Consider the following 16,043-nt stretch of genomic DNA (forward strand, 5'->3'; position numbering starts at 1 on the left):
ATACCGGGACACAAGATGTGGCAATTACAACACAGATAAGTCTAGAGAGGTGATCAATATTGTGTACACAAAACAAATTACTTCCCCTTGATCATCATCTGTATCCTGTAGTTTTTTCTGTGATGATATTGGAAGAGTTACAAAGAAACAATTGATTTTGGATTCAGATGAAAATTGTCTTCTATCCATGATACAAAAAGACATTAAATTACTTCACCAAGTTACTTCAAGTTTACATGAATTTAGTAATTATTTTGGTGGCTATTTTATATCAAAAGGTAAACAAAAGGAGGTTGTTGAGGAATATTGAAAAATGTCAGGGAAATTTGATTCCTTTGATACAGAAAAATGGCTCTGTAAGTCCAAATGTTTATGAAGCAGACAAATCCTGTCATATTGGATAGTTTCTAATTAAGAAAAACTTTACAAATATTACAGGGACAATTCTGAAATGCCAAATTTTTGTTCTTGCAGATTCTTAATAACACATGTTTAAATAAGCTATATTTAAAAGACATTGTTTTGTTGACCAAAATGGAAAGGGAAAATGAGGCAACCCAAAGTAGCCAAAATATGAGCTTGTGACAACCTAGGGAATGGGATGGGGTGGGAGGGAGGACCAAGAGGGATGGAGCATATGTATACCTATGGCTGATCCATATTGATGTATGGCAGAAGCCAACACAATATTATAAAGCAATTATCCTTTGATTAAAAAATATTTTTTTTTTAAAGATGAGTTTCTTCAGGAATAGCAGAGGAATTGCAATTTGGAATGTCAAAACAATAGCAGACTACAAACAAGTCTGTTGAGGGCTTGAGGTTAGCTGTGTTTATGGGCAGAAACATAAAGAAAGGAGAGTCAGGTAGAGTTTTTAAAAATATTCAAGTGGAGACAAAACCATCCCTGCCAGACAAACAAACTCAATTCAGCTTATTTTGTGAGACTGTGACCTGAGTCATTTTTTGTTCATCCCTCTGGAAACCACATAGGAAATTTCCTGGGGTTGGTATGAAGCAACCCCTGACAAGCTCTCTCTCTTTTAAGAAATATCAATATTACCAGTTTTCTATAAATCACATATTTATAGCAAATCATTTCTCAATCCTTAAGCTTTTGTCTTTTCCTGAAGGCATATGTGTGAAATATTTCCATTTTACATCTTCTGGCTCCATTTTAGATTGAAATTCTTTTACAATATCAACGTTTCAGCCAACTCAAGGGGGGGAAATGACAGCATGACCTGAAAATATCAAAATAAGATTATTTTATTAAGTGATTTTAAACTTATATTACCACTTAATAAGGGCTTCCCAGGTGGCGCTACTGGTAAAGAAACCCCCTGCCAATGCAGGAGACTTAAGAGACCTGAACTTGATCCCTGGTCAGGAAGATCCCTGAGGAGAGCATGGCAAACCCACTCCAGTATTCTTGCCTGGAGAAGCCCAAGGACAGAGGAGCCTGGTGGGCTACAGTCCATAGGGTCACAAAGAATTGGACACAACTGTGTGTCTGAGCACAAGTGAAAAGCGAGTATTGCCCACACTAACTTGGAGGAAGTTCAGTTCAGTTCAGTTGCTCAGTTGTGTCCGACTCTTTGCAACCCCAAGGACTGCAGCACGCCAGGCCTCCCTGTCCATCACCAACTCCCGGAGCTTACTCAAACCCATGTCCATTGAGTTGGTGATGCCATCCAACAACTTCATCCTCTGTCGTCCCCTTCTCCTCCTGCCTTCAATCTTTCCCAGCATCAGGGTCTTTGCAAATAAATCAGTTCTTCATATCAGGTGGTCAAAGTATTGGAGTTTCAGCTTCAGCATCAACACTTCCAATGAATATTCAGTACTGATTTCCATTAGGATGAACTGGTTGGATCTCCTTGCAGTTTAAGGGACTCTGAAGAGTCTTCTACTTCAAAATAAAGATTATGCTCCTTTAGTGAGAGATAGTAAATCAAACACAACTACTTAATTATGTTTAGCAACACGTTTTCCATTGAAAATGTCAGTCATTTTAGAGTCATGTCACAGGGTGCTTTTTGCAAAAAACACTAAAAGTCAATCAGTTTCATTAAAAAGTGATCATAAGATAGTCTCTTTTCAAAATCAAATCATTTGTGGCTTTAGTTGGCCCCTCAGTTCAGTTCAGTTCAGCCAATCAGTCATGTCCAACACTTTAGGACCCCATGGACTGCAGCACGCCAGGCATCCCTGTCCACCACTAACTCCCGGGGTCCACCTAAACTGATGTCCATTGAGTCAGGGATGCCATCCAACCATCTCATCCTCTGTCGACCCCTTCTCCTCCTGCCTTCAATCTTTTCCACCATCAGGAGGTTTTCAGATGAGTCAGCTCTTCCCATCAGGTGGCCAAAGTATTGGAGTTTCAGCTTCAACATCAGTCTTTCCAATGAATATTCAGGACTGATCTCCTTTAGGATGGACTGGTTGGATCTCCTTGAAGTCCAAGGGACTCTCAAGAGTCTTCTCCAACACCACAATTCAAAAGCATCAATTATATGGCACTCAGCTTTCGTTATACTCCAACTCTCACATCCATACATGACCACTGGAAAAACCATACTCTTGACTAGACGGACCTTTGTTGGCAAAGTAATGTCTCTGCTTTTTAATATCCTGTTAGGTTGGTCATAACTTTCCTTCCAAGGAGTAAGCGTCTTTTAAATTCATGGCTACAATCACCATCTACAGTGATTCTGGACCCTCCCAAAATGAAGTCAGCCACTGTTTCCACTGTTTCCCATCTATCTACCATGAAATGATGGGACCATATGCCATGATTTTGGTTTTCTGAATGTTGAGCTTTAAGCCAACTTTTTCACTCTCCACTTTCACTTTCATCAAGAGGCTCTTTAGGTCTTCTTCACTTTCTGCCATAAGGGTGGTGTCATCTGCACATCTGAGGTTATTGATATTTCTCCCGGCAATTTTGATTCCAGCTTGTGCTTCCTCCAGCGCAGTATTTCTCATGATGTACTCTGCATATAAGTTAAATAAGCGGGGTGACAATATACAGCCTTGACGTACTCCTTTTCCTATTTGGAACCAATCTGTTGCTCCATGTCCAGTTCTAACTGTTGCTTCCTGACCTGCATACAGGTTTCTCAAGAGTCTGGTCAGGTGGTCTCATATTCCCATCTCTTTCCGAATTTTCCCACAGTTTATTGTGATCAACACAGTCAAAGGCTTTGGCATAGTCAATGAAGCCGAAATAGATGTTTTTCTGGTACTAGCTTGCTTTTTCGATCATCCAGCAGATGTTGGCAATTTGATCTCCGGTTCCTCTGCCTTTTCTAAAACCAGCTTGAACATCTGGAAGTTCACAGTTCACGTATTGCTGAAGCCTGGCTTGGAGAATTTTGAGCATTACTTTACTAGCATGTGAGATGAGTGAAATTGTATGGTATTTTGAGCATTCTTTGGCATTGCATTTCTTTGGGATTGAAATGAAAACTGATCTTTTCCAGTCCTGTGGCCACTGCTGAGTTTTCCAGATTTGCTGGCATATCGAGTGCAGCACTTTCACAGCATCATCTTTTGGGATTTGAAATAGTTCAACTGGAACTCCATCACTTCCACTAGCTTTGTTCGTAGTGATGCTTCCTAAGGCCCACTTGACTTCACATTCCAGGGTGTCTGACTCTAGGTGAGTGATTACACCATTGTGATTGTCTGGGTCGTGAAGAACGTTTTTGTACAATTCTTCTGTGTATACTTGCCACCTCTTCTTAATATCTTCTGCTTCTGTTAGGTCCATACCATTTCTGTCCTTTATCGAGCCCATCTTTGCATGAAATGTTCCCTTGGTATCTCAAATTTTCTTGAAAAGATCTCTAGTCTTTCCCATTCTATTGTTTTCCTCTATTTCTTTGCATTGATCGCTGAGGAAGGCTTTCTTAGCTCTCCTTGCTCTTCTTTGGAACTCTGCATTCAAATGAGTATATCTTTCCTTCTCTCCTTTGCTTTTCACTTCCCGCCTTTTCACAGCTATTTGTACGGCCTCCTCAAACAATCATTTTGCTTTTTTGCATTTCTTTTTCTTGGGGATGGTCTTGATTCCTGTCTCCTGTACAATGTCACAAACCTCCATCCATAGTTCATCAGGTATTCTGTCTATCAGATCTAGTCCTTTAAATCTATTTCTCACTTCTACTGTATAGTCATAAGGGATTTGATTTAGGTCATACATGAATGGTCTAGTTTTCTCCACTTTCTTCAATTTCAGTCTGAATTTGGCAATAAGGAGTTCATGATCTGAGCCACAGTCAGCTCCCAGTCTTGTTTTTGCTGACTGTATAGAGCTTCTCCATGTTTGGCTGCAAAGAATATAATCAATCTGATTTCGATGTTGACCATCAGGTGATGTCCATGTGTAGAGTCTTCTCTTGTGTTGTTGGAAGAGGGTGTTTGCTATGACCAGTTAGTTCTCTTAGCAAAACTCTATTAGCCTTTGTCCTGCTTCATTCTCTACTCCAAGGCCAAATTTGCCCGTTATTCCAGATGTTTCTTGACTTCCTACTTTTGCATTCCAGCCCCCTATAATGAAAAGGACATCTTTTTTGGGTGTTAGTTCTAGAAGGTCTTGTAGGTCTTCATAGAACCATTCAAATTCAGCTTCTTTGGTGTTTATGGTCGGGGCATAGACTTGAATTACCCTTATATTGAATGGTTTGCCTTGAAAATGAACAGAGATCATTCTGTCATTTTTGAGATTGCATCCAAGTACTGCATTTCGGACTCTTTTGTTGACTATGATGGCTGCTCCATTTCTCCTCAGGGATACCTGCCCACAGTAGTAGATATAATGGTCATCTGAGTTAAATTCACCCATTCCAGTCCATCTTAGTTCACTGATTCCTAGAATGTCTATGCTTACTCTTGTCTTCTCCTGTTTGACCACTTCCAATTTGCCTTAATTCATGGATCTAACATTTTAGGTTCCTATGCAATATTGCTCTTTACAGCATCAAATCTTGCTTCTATCACCAGTCCCATTCACAACTGGGTGTTGTTTTTGCTTTGGCTCCACCCCTTTATTCTTTCTGTAGTTATTTCTCCACTGATCTCCAGTAGTATAGTAGGCATTTACTGACCTGGGGAGTTCATCTTGATATTCATATTAATTCAATAATTTTATTTAAAAATCTCAACTTGAGAACTTACCTTAAGCTTATTAATAACAGCATCTCATAGGCCCAATCTTTTGTTAAGTTGAGAATATTCCAAGACCTACCCAAGATTTCTTACTCTATATAAATTTTAATAACATACAAATCAGGGAATGACTCTAAATTCAGGAATTTTTCCTTTCAGAATTGTATTTAATTTTTAAGTGCAAAGATATCTAGTCTGTTAGCACATGAAATGAAACATATTTGTATATGAGAGAAAAGGGAAAAATATGTCTTGTATAGAACTCTGTATTTCTTTGAAGTATGACTAAATTACAGCACAATTTCTTAGGTTTCAGGTATTACTTAGGAAGATAGACATTTTATCTCTATTGCAACATTTTTATTAGTATATATCAACAATAGAATGAAATTCTGTTGAATACCAAGGTAGGACATAGGCTTTAATTATAAGCCAAATAACTTCTTTTTTCAGAACCATTTGCTATAATCTCATATTGATCTGCCACAGTTAAAGCTGACCTGTTCCTTCAAATGATACAGACTGCAGAAAGTGAAAGTGAAAGTCACTCAGTCATGTCCAATTCTTTGCGACCCCACGGACTATACACAGTCCATAGAATTCACCAGACCAGAATCCTGGAGTGGGTAGCCTTTCCTTTCTCCAGGTCTCCCGCATTTCAGGCAGATTCTTTACCAGCTGAACAATCCTATAAAAAGATCAGAGAAGATCAAAAGCTGTCCAATGTTCCACAGAATAAGCATTGGCTGTTTTAAAAATTTCCCAGCAAGTACTATTTAATTTGTTGAATTTTCCCGAAGTCTGTCCTTAAGATTCCAGGACTTGGAATTTTATAATCGCCATTATCTCAGATTTATTCAGATGGATAACTACTGACATGTATTATTCTCAACCACGATCTAATCTGAAGAAGAACTACACAGTGATTTGGACAAAGAAAGTTACAAATAACTATTAACTATATCAGATCTTTGCAGTAATGACAGATTGGTTAGTAATAAGTAAAGAGGACTTGAAAATAAAATAGCAATAACAGATATAAGGAATATGCATTATCTTCAGAACCGAGATTGAGCATCCAGGAGGAGACCCTAGGACTGAAACCCAGACTGTTGGCGTTGCTATGGCTCACAGAATTGCAGAAAACTTTGTGGTACTACTTTGCTGGACCTCTCAGGACAGTCTTCATGGTGAACGGTCCCATTGGAAGCACTTGATTACACAGCCATCCTGGGGGTGCTGAAGGGATCTCCTGGCCATTGGATGTGTTGACCAGCATATATTTCAGGAGACGTTCTCTGAACAAGCCACTCACACTGCAGGGTCATCAGGAGTCTGGTGCTGTGACAGTTGCATATGCTGCAAAGTTGGTCCCTTAGAAGAAAAGAGCAGATTTTTCTTGATAATTTTTTCTGTTCTCACTAGCGTTTCCTGGGCTTCCCAGGTGGAACAGCAGTAAAGAATCCACCTGCCAATGCTGGAGATGCAGATTCGATTCCTGTATTGGGAAGATCCCATGGAGGAGAATGGAGAAGGAAATGGCAACCCACTCCAGAACTCTTGCCTGGGAAACCTCATGGACGGAGGAGCCTGGTAGGCTGCAGCCATGGGGTCGCAAAGAGTCAGTCACGACTGAGCGACTTCACTTTCACTTTTCACTTTAATGCACTGGAGAAGGAAATGGCAACCCACTCGAATATTCTTGCCTGGAGAATGCCAGAGACGAAGGAGCCTGTTGGGCTGCCGTCTATGGGGTCGCACAGAGTAGGACACGACTCAAGCGACTTAGCAGCAGCAGTAGCAGCATGGAGGAGAAAATGACAACCCACTCCAATACTCTTGCCTGGGAAATTCCATGGGTAGAGGAGCCCGGCAGGTTACAGTCTGTGGAGTCACAAAGAGTCGCACATGACTTAGCACGCATAAAAATTGGTATTTCCCAATACCCAGAGCAAACTCCACAGGAGGCAAAAAGAAAACCCAGAGAACTCATCACCATGCTGCTTCTCAAGCCCTAGTCCCCTAGTCCATCTTCCTTCTTCTGTTCGCCTTCTCATGCTGGACTGATATGTAGTAACTGTCATTCAACCCAACTGAGGTCTGCTTGCTTGACACATAGCAAAGCCATCTATGGACACCAGGCTGTGGTGAAGGAAAGCACAATACTTATTGCCAAGCACCAAGTAAGGAGAGCAGTCAGCTAGTGTTCAAAAAGCCCAAACTTGACAGTGGCTTTTGAGGAAGGGTTTTTAAAGGCAAGGTGAGGGAGAGGGTTGTATGCAATTAGCTCGTGTACATCCTTCTGGTTGACTGGTGGTGAGGTAACACGATGATTTTTCAGGAAACTCAATTATCAGTTTTCTGGTTCCCACCAGGCTGGGGTTTATGTGCTGGTGGTCAGCATGTAGTCAACTTCTTCCCTCTTCAGTGTTTCAGTATCTGCAGAACAACTGCAAGGTATGGCTCAGAATATGACTTACAGCACTTGAGGAACTAAGTGTCCTTGACTCTGTTTTATGGCTAAACTAAAAATTGTTTTGTTTTGCCTGACTGCTTTTCTGGGACATGGAGAGTGGGGTGTCTGGCCCTGGGAAGGCCCACAGGGTTCTGCTCAGTTTTACTTCTAGGGCTTTTAGCTGTACTTAAGAGAAGGAATGGAGAGAAAAGTTTCTACTCCGTTTCCCTGAGACCAAAAGTTTACCTTTACATTTAAAATTGTTTTGCTAGAGACAAGTGGTTAGAAGCACTGATTTTCTGGCCTTTAAATTACTCTTTGGAGACATTATCTGCTTTTTTTTCTCTCTTTTTCTGGCACTTACATTGGTGTTTATTTTTGAATTTTTTTCCTTTCCTTTTTTTTGTCTTCTTTTCCTCTCTCTTCCTCCCTTTCCCTTTCTATTTTCCCTCCCTTCCTGTTCTTCACTTCCTTTTCTCTCTGCCTTCCCTGTCCTTTCCTTCCTTCCCTTCTCCTGCCACATTCAGGGACTATTATCTTAAGAATTAATTTAATAACTGTTTATATATCATTAACCTTTCCAGTGAGATCATCTCCATGTTTATATTGGTTTTGAAGTGTGACAGGTAAAAATACAATTGTGGCAAATCAAAATATAGTTTATCTACACAAGTTTTGGGGGTAAAAATCGAGTTTTCATCACCAGAAATAATTTTATTATTTATTTTAAAGCAATTCAATGTAACTGGTAGCAAAATGGTACACAGAAAGTAAACAGAACCAAATCCCATGGGGATTCAAAAGCTAATATTGATTTCATATTTTATTTTCATATGCAAGTGTAAGTAATTTAAAAAGGCAAACATTTGTTTAAAGGCTTTTATAAGTATGTTTTTATTCTTAAATTAAAAGAAAGACTAATAAACCATCATCATTATAGCAAGCTGATCTGAATTGTGTTAATTATTAAATTTGGACTAATGTTCATAATCAAAAATAATTATTTTAAAATTTATGAAGCATTTTTTTTTAGTTTCATAGGAAATGCAGTCAGGACCCAGCATAAAATCCTAGTCTTGGCACTTGTCATAATGCAAAAATGCTCAACTTGAGATCTTGGGGGAAATAGAAGATTTCATAAAACCTTACATTTATTCCTAAATGTAGCTATAATAGAGTAAAGATATGGCAACTCAAAGAAACATCGTACTTAAACATCAGTGTGCAAATATGAAAAAAATTCTTTAAATTTATTGTTGTTCTTCATTATATATATTAATTCAATTGCACCTTCAGTTTGAATAATTTCCATGTGAATATGTTTGTCAAATGCATTTCACCTGTGTTTATAACACATACACATACCATCTTTGTTTTAAGCTATGTTTCCAATTTTAAGTAACCTGTTATAAATTCTACTTCCCTGTTTGGTTAAAAGAAAATTAAATATAGGGTCTCCCTATTTTAGGGGAAATTCTTGATGCTCATGTCTTTCTAAAATGAGAGTAATGTAAAATAGTAAATAAAAACAATAGCAACAAATAGGCATTTCATATTCTCAAAGCCCAATTATACAATAGCTATAATCTATAATATCACATTTTATGCTTTATATTTTATATTCACAGAATTGTTTGGGGAATATTAGACTTTCTTTTTTTATTACCTTTGATCCTATTTCCTTTTCAATTTATTGGCTTCTTTGTGAAAAGAAATGATACTATATCTCTAAGTCCTACTTTCTGTTGAATTAAGATTCAACCTAAAATTCAGAAAAAAAAAATGGAAGAAAAATATCTTTAAAAATTTTTCAGTATCTCTTTCATGGGAATGACAACACATTCCAACTACCTTGCAAACTAAGCTCTGTGTTTTCCAATCTGCTTCTGAAGGGGACTAATGCAGTAGAGGTAAGAGCATTGCAGTCACTAATGGTTAATATTTCTTTATTTAAAACTGTCAAATTCTGTATGGTTTGCATTAAATTTAAAAGGCAAACACTACCTTTTCTTTTTGGCCACACCACACAGCTTGCAGGATCTTAGTTCTCTGATGAGGGATAGAACCCAGGCTCTTGGCAGTAAAAGCACAGAGTCCTAACCACTAGACCACCAAAGAATTTGCCAAACTACCTACTTTTATTTTGTATGTTTTCTGCACAGTGCTAAAGTACAGTTCCTGTAGTCCAAAATTAGATTTAAAATTTGATATAGCATTTTTTGGAATATGATTACTTTAATGCTAAAAGTATAAAGGAGGACTTTTAATGTTTTGAAATTCTTTGTATTCTGTAAAAAGCATAATTTTACTTCTTTAAATGTAAAGTATCTTTCTAATGAAGTATACTATATAGATATATAAAAAATGTTAAAGTTCAATATTCTAATGAAAATCACTACTGAATATTTCAGTTTTAATTCTTGGATTATATTTAAGTCAACAAATGTGTTTCAAGTATTTTCCTTATGCTAGTTATCCTTTTGGGAGAACAATAAATATTTGATTTTAACTTTGCTTGGTATACAAAGTGTGTTGAACATAAAGTCAGGGAAAACTTCAGGTAGTTGATATCTTTTTTGGTTTGTTTTGGTTTCTTCAGAGTACCAAAACATGCTATGAACATGGCAATTTCGAAAAAGGATATGATATATAAAAAGGCAACAAAATGGTTAAAATGACTTAAAGATTCATGTTCTAAAGCAAACTATGATTCTTACACAGAACTCAGCCACATAAGTTTGTTTATCTGTGCAGAGATCAGTAGACGCAGTATGATGAGCTATTTTTATAAAACATCAAGTTTAAACAATATAATAGGACACATTTAATTTTAAGCAGAGCCAAAATCTATGTTCACTGGGATGCACCAAACGTAGTTAGATTTCTAGTGCACTTTCATAGTACCTTAAAACTTTTTAAAAAGTTGACTTCATATAGCTGTATCATTGTCAAACAAGGAAACATTAGGTTTTCAAAGTCATTTCATTGATGTCTTCAAATAGTAACAGGGGGAGTACTAACAAACAATGCTTCAAATTTCAAAATATTCTAAACTTCCAGGAGAATAGTTTGTTGTTTTTTTTAATTATGAGAAAATTTGGATATATTCCAAACTAGTTTATTTCATGCGAGAAACGCTTTTGCTTTTCTAAGACTTAAAGTTGTTCCAGGAAGTATCCTTGGAGGAAAAACAAACGGTCTCTTATTTTCTTCTTATCAAATCTGAGTTTTCTCTAGAGAGTCCTGGACCGCGGTGCTGCAGATGCTGTTCTTTCGACTGGGTTCACTGTTGGGTAAGTAAGACAGTGGATCCAAACAGATTCAGTTCAGTTCAGTCTCTCAGTCGTGTCTGACTCTTTGCTATCACATGTACTGCAGCACGCCAGGCTTCCCTGTGGATCACAAACTCCGGGGCTTACTCAAATTCATGTTCATCTAGTTGGTGATACCATCCAACCATCTCATTCTCTGTCATTCGCTTCTCCTCCCGCCTTCAATCTTTCCCAGCATCACGATCTTTTCCAATGAGTCAGTTCTTTGTATCAGGAGGCCAAAGTATTGGAGCTTCAGTTGTCGGCGTCATTCCTTGCAATGAATATTCAGAACTGATTTCCTTTAGGATTGACTGGTTGGATCTCCTTGCAGTCCAAGGGACTCTCAAGAGTCCTCTCCAACACCATAGTTCAAAAGCATCAATTTTTCTGTGCTCATCTTTTTTTATGGTCCAACTCTCACATCCATACGTGACTATTGGATAAACAATAGTTTTGACTAAGCAGACCTTTGTTGGCAAAGTAATGTCGCTGCTTTTTAATATGCTATGTAGGTTATCCATAGCTTTTCTTCCAAGGAGTAAGAGTCTTTCAATTTCATGGCTGCAGTCACCATCTGCAGTAATTATGGAGGCCAAGAAAATAAAGTCTGTCACTATTTCCATAGTTTCCACATCTATTTGCCATGAAGTGATGGGACCAGATGTCATGATCTTCAATTTTTGAATGTTGACTTTTAAGCCTGCTTTTCATTTTCTTCTTTCACTTTCATCAAGAGGCTCTTTAATTCCTCTTATCTTTCTGCCATAAGCGTGGTTTCATCTACACATATGAGGTTATTGTTGCTTCTCCCGGCAATCTTGATTCCAGCTTGTGCTTCATTCAGCCTGGCATTTTGCATGATGTATTCTGCATATAAGTTAAATAACCAGGGTGGCAATATACAGCTTGGTGTACTCATTTCCCAACTTTGAACCAGTCCGTCATTCCATGTCCGGTTCTAACGGTTGCTTCTTTACTTGCATACAGATTTCTCAGGAGGCAGGTAAGGTGGTCTGTTATTCCCATCTCTCTAAGAATGATCCACAGTTTGTTGTGATCCACATAGTCAAATGCTCTGGTGTAGTCAATAAAACAGAGGTAGATGTTTTTCTGAAATTCTCTTGCTTTTTCTATGATCCGACTGATGTTGGGAATTCGATCTCTGGTTCCTCTGCCTTTTCTAAATCCAATTTGAACATCTAGAAGTTCTTGGTTCATGTTCTGTTGAAGCCTGGCTTGGAAAATTTTGAGCATTACTTTGCTGGCAAGTGAAATGAGTGCAATTGGGTGGTAGTTTGAAAATTATTTGGCATTGCCCTTCTTTGGGATTGGAATGAAAGCTGACCTTTTCCAGTCTTATGGCCACTGCTGAGGTTTGCAATTCGATAGCATATTGAGTGCAGCACTTTCAAGGATCATCTTTTAGGATTTGAAATAGCTCAACAGGAATTCCATCACCTCCACTAGCTTTGTTTGTAGTGATGCTTCCTAAGGCCCACTTGGCTTCACATTCCAGAATGTCTGGCTCTAGATAAGTAATCTTGGTTATCTGGATCATTAAGATATTTTTTGTATAGTGCTATGTCACCCCTTCTTAATATCTTCCTCTGCTTTCAGGTCCATACCCTTTCTGTTCTTTTTTGTGCCCATATTTGCATTAAATCTTCCCTTGGTATCTCTAATTTTCTTGAAGAGATCTCTAGTCTTTCCCATTCTATTGTTTTTCTCTATTCTTTGCATTGATCTCTTAAGAAGGCTTTCTTATCTCTCCTTGCTATTCTTTGGAACTCTGTATTCAGATGAATATATCTTTCCTTTTCTCCTTTGCTTTTCCCTCTTCTTCTTTTCTCAGCTATTTGTAAGGTCTCCTCAGAAAACCATTTTGCCTTTTTGCATTTATTTTCTTGGGGATGGTTTTTATCAATGCCTTCTGTACTGTGTCACGACCATCTGCCCGTGGTTCTTCAGGCACTCTTTCTATCAGATCTAATCCCTTCGGTCTATTTGTCAGTTCCACTGTATAATCATAATGGATTTTATTTTGGTCATACCTGAATGGTCTTGTGGTTTTCCCTACTTTCTTCAATTTAAGTCTGAATTTTGCAGTAAGGGGTTCATTATCTGAGCCAGTCACCTCCCAGTCTTGTTTTTACTGACTGTATAGAGCTTCTCTATCTGGGGCTGCGAAGAATATAATCAATCTAATTTTGGTGTTGACCATCTGGTGATATCCATGTGCAGAGTCATCACTTTTTTTGTTGGTCAAGATTGTTTGCTATGACCAGTGCATTCTCTTGGCAAAACTTTGTTAGCTTTTGTTCTGCTTCATTTTGTTCCCCCAAGGGCAAATATGCCTGTTATCCCAGGTATCTCTTGATTTCTTACTTTTGGATTCCAGTCCCCTATGATGAAAAGGGCGTCTTTTTTGGGTGTTAGTTCTAGAAGGTCTTGTAGGTATTCATAGAACTGTTCAACTTCAGCTTCTTCAGCATTAGTCATTGGGGCATAGACTTGGGTTACTGTGGTAATGAATGGTTTCCCTTGGGAACTAACTGAGATCATCCTGTCCTTTTTAAGGTTGCACCCGCACTGCATTTCAGACTCTTTTATTGACTATGAGGGCTACTCCATTTTTTTCTAAGAGATTCTTGCCTACAGTAGTAGATATAATGGTCATCTGAATTAAATTAATCCATTCCAGTCCATTTTAGTTCACCAATTCCTAAAATATTGATGTTCACGCTTGCCCTCTCCTGTTTGACCACTTCCAATTTACCTTGATTCATGGACCTAACATTCCAGGTTCCTATGCCATATTGTTCTTTACATCATCAGACTTTACTTCCATCACCAGTCACATCCACAACTGGGCGTTGTTTCTGCTTTGGCTCTGCCTCTTCTTTCTTTCTGGAGCTATTTATCCACTCTTCTCCAGTTGCATATTTAGGCACCTTTTGACCTGGTGAGTTCATCTTTCAGTATCTTACCCTGTTGTCTTTTCATAGTGTGCGTGGGGTTCTCAAGACAAGAATACTGAAGTGGTTTGCCATTCCCTTGTCTAGGGGACCACATTTTGATAGAACTGTCCACCATGACCTGTCCATCTTGGGTGGCCCTATATGGCATGGCTCAAAGTTTCTTTGAGTTAGACAAGGCTATGATCCATGTCTGATTAAATATCTAATAAAAGAAAACAGTAAATGACTGCAGTAACAACTAAAAGGCATCCACATCAATGCTAGATTGTTACTTCAAGTTTATTTGTTTAGTGTTTATGGTTATCAAAATTTGTCTGTATATAATGTTGGTGGATGGACTTGCTGTTTATTTGGTCTGTAAAATTTTGCATAGCTTTTATTATTTCTGTACCTAAAAATGATGTGAAGTGAATATGGATCAATTTCAAATCATTGTTGTTCAGTTAAAATCCATCACCACTTTCACTTTATAAAACATTTATGTTTTATGTTAGTATTTTGCTGATTTATTATTTTTTTTTTCTTTTGAACTTTTTATTTTGTATTCTGGTATAGCCAGTTAACAATGTTGTAATAATTTCAAGGGACTCAGTCATACATATACGTGTGTCTATTCTCACCCAAACTCCCCTACCACCTAGGCTGTCATATAACATTGAGCAGAGTTCCATGTATTGTACAGTAGGTCCTTGTTGGTTATCCATTTTAAATATATTGATTATTGATTTATTATTCTTTACTTTGGGCTTCCCTGATAGCTCAGTTGGTAAAAAAAAAAAAAAAATCCTCTTGCAATGTAGGAGAGCCCAGTTCAATTCCTAGGTTGGGAAGATCTACTGGAGAAGGGATAAGATACCCACTCCAGTATTCTTAGGCGTCCCTTGTGGTTCAGCTAGTAAAGAATCTGCCCACAATGCGGGAGACCTGGGTTCGATCCCTGGGTTGGGAAGATCTCCTGGAGAAGGGAAAAGCTATCCACTCCAGTATTCTGGCCTGTTGAATTCCATAGACTGCATGGGGTTGCAAGAGTCAGATGCGACTTGCACTTTTTTTGGCTATTTTTCTATTGAGGTGACCTAAATTCTAGCCATTATTATGTTACTTGATTGCTTTTAGTTTTATCATTCATAGCTATTAATAGTTTGATCAAGTTATTTCTATAGTCTTTTAATTTAAATATTCTATGAGTTTACAATTTTGATGATTTCAGAAATGCTATGAAGAACATTATATATAGATAATATTTTAATTATTGGAAGATTAATTAACCTAAAATTCAGGTTATGCTATAGTAAGCAATCAGATAAAAAAATAATCCTCAATTCACTCTGTTAATAAACAGGTAAATGTTCACCTGCCAAACTCACACATTTCAATGTCAGAATTTGTTTCAAGAAGCATGGTTTACTTCAGACTGCCTAATGATATGAGTGTCTGTTTCTTGAGCATCTCCAGACTACTAGACTAGGATCTGAGGATATGAAATCCACATGCTCTGACCCCTGCAGAGTATTAGTGGAGTGTAATTTACAAAGCAGGTAAAAGGATGAAAAAGAAATTCCAAACATTACAGAAAGATGAAAAGGACAGTAGAGAATGAGGGGATGGTTTATTGAGGGAGTTGGGTTGATGTCTCTCCAGGGAAAAGTGGCAAGGAAATGGGACTGAGGAAAAAGCCCCATCCCAGGGATGACCTTGGCATGTTTATAAAATGAATATGACTTCAGAGGACTTGTTAGATCAGGAAAGGAGGGGAGGTGAATTCATGAAGGAATGTAGAAAGCCATTAACGAAAGGCTTTCAGCTTCAGGATAAGTTTCCATTTCTGTTCTAAAGGCAGCTGGAAGTCAATGAGCCTTGGAAGGGGGAGGTGGAAAGTGAATATATTTAATGCAGCTCCTAAAAAGTCGAGTTCAGGTGCAAATGCAGTGAGTATTTCATCCCTTTGCAATGTTAGGAGTTACACAAATAAATGGAGAAACTAACAAAAGTGGGAACTATAATGAAGATTTGTACTTCTCTTAAAAACCAAAAGGAAAATATTCATAAATATGCCCTTTAATGAAAATGATAAGGGCAATTTAAGGCACTGCAATCTATTTTCTTTGATCAAATGAAAGT

This window comes from Giraffa tippelskirchi, chromosome 5 (assembly GCF_054371585.1).
Source record: "Giraffa tippelskirchi isolate mGirTip1 chromosome 5, T2T-mGirTip1v1.2.pri, whole genome shotgun sequence".
NCBI lineage: Eukaryota > Metazoa > Chordata > Mammalia > Artiodactyla > Giraffidae > Giraffa > Giraffa tippelskirchi.